Source organism: Arachis duranensis, chromosome 9 (assembly GCF_000817695.3).
Source record: "Arachis duranensis cultivar V14167 chromosome 9, aradu.V14167.gnm2.J7QH, whole genome shotgun sequence".
Classification (NCBI taxonomy): Eukaryota; Viridiplantae; Streptophyta; class Magnoliopsida; order Fabales; family Fabaceae; genus Arachis; species Arachis duranensis.
Window position 1 is genome coordinate 84,564,307 of NC_029780.3, and position 1,879 is coordinate 84,566,185.

A 1,879-nucleotide genomic window follows, 5' to 3' on the forward strand; every position below is an offset into this window, starting at 1 on the left:
TTAACTAAAAGACAATTAAGTTTGCCGGCTTAGAAGTAATAAGAACACAAAATTGCTATGGCCTGCAATCTTTGCTTTTATCCAATTGATCTTAAATAGTATTTAGTGTCAACTCAAACTGGTGTTATATTTTTATCCTGACAAATTAAAACTTTTTTTTTTTCTATTCGGTTAAAATATATGCATAATCTATCTTAATTTTATACATGATAAAGTGGTGTGTGTAAGAATAACACATTGTTTAAGATGATACAAATAGAAAAGTGGTATGTATAAGGACAACATTAATTAAAAAGTAAAATTAGTTGAGATGATAGTATGATACAAATTCTTGTGTACATTTTTTTTCAAAGCTATAAATATCTTTTTATTAGAAGCAATATTTGATACCCTAAATAAGTGATATGTTTTTTGTTTTTAGAATAATTTTTCTATATCCAAAACTCGAATTTAAAATTTAAAAACCACAAAATTGTGTAGATTTATATACTAATACTATCCTGACACTATTGCTGTATACTTTTATAATCAGAATCTTTCTAGAATGAACACCACCCCTATCCATATCTTTTTCAAAATGACTGAGATTGAACTAATTAATAAAATATCGATGGAGGACACACACACACACACACACATATATATATATATCTAAGAACTTGACAAAGATGCCACGCAATAAGCATCAAAAGACAAGATGATGAGTAATGGTTGGCAAATAGAACACAACAGAGCTGCAATACTAGCAATTTACTATCATGGACAACATACATACACTGTTTCTAACTGCATGAAAATAAAAATAGTACAATTTTACAAGACTACAAATATGACAAAGGCATGCACAGCAGAATGTCTTCGGTTTTTTTTTCAAGAAATATAAAAAAAAGTTTGCATTCGTTTGAGTCTATATACTAGTGGAAAATTTTTAAGTAATACATTAGTATTCCAGAAATTTCTAATCATTGATTTTAATTATAAAATATATATATATATATATATAATTAATACCAACAATTAAAATTTATTAAAATATTAGTATACATGTATACTTAAAAACTTTCCTATACTATTACTAGCTAGTAGAAGTAATAACACAATATAAAAAAAGGAAGTAATAACACATATGCAACTTTATGGTAACCTCTTGGTGAAATACATCCTGTCCAATGCAAGCATAAGCACACCAATCACCTGTAAATCGTATAAATACTCAAGTTTCAAGATTACCAAGGATTGTTTTCAAGTTTGAATGTTGTTAATGTAACATTCGAATTTTTTAAATTTAAATAATAAATTATTTATGATTATTCAAAATTTTATTTTTAAATTTTTTTATTTAAGATATTTAAAATCTAAATTTTTAGTACTTTGAGTTTAAAGTAATTAGTACTCAAAGATTTTTATATTAATTAAACAATTTTCGTATTCAAAATTTAAAGTTTTAGCTATTGAAAAATAATGATCATTTGTTAAGTTGATTTGAATAATTGAAATTTAGAATTTAATATTTTAATTTTATGAAATATTTGGTTTTCTATTACTACCCTACCTTCTTATATTATTAAAATTTTTACACTACCCAAACCCTAATTTCCAAAACAAAATTCTAATCTTAATTTACATACACACTCACCCTCATTATCTCTCAGCCCCGTCACACACAAGAGAGAGAGAGAGCGCGAACTAGAGGAAAGAGAAGGGAAGGAGGAGGGGAGGTGCTGGCGGGACTAAGAACCGTCGTCGCTGTTTACGCTGAAGCAGAGAGGGAGAAGAGGAAGAAAAGGCTTGCGAGGAAGAAGAGGAGCCGTCGCGCCATGTAATTGCCAGCTCCGTCGTGTCCTGTCGCCGCCATCACCACGCATCGCCGTCGAGCATG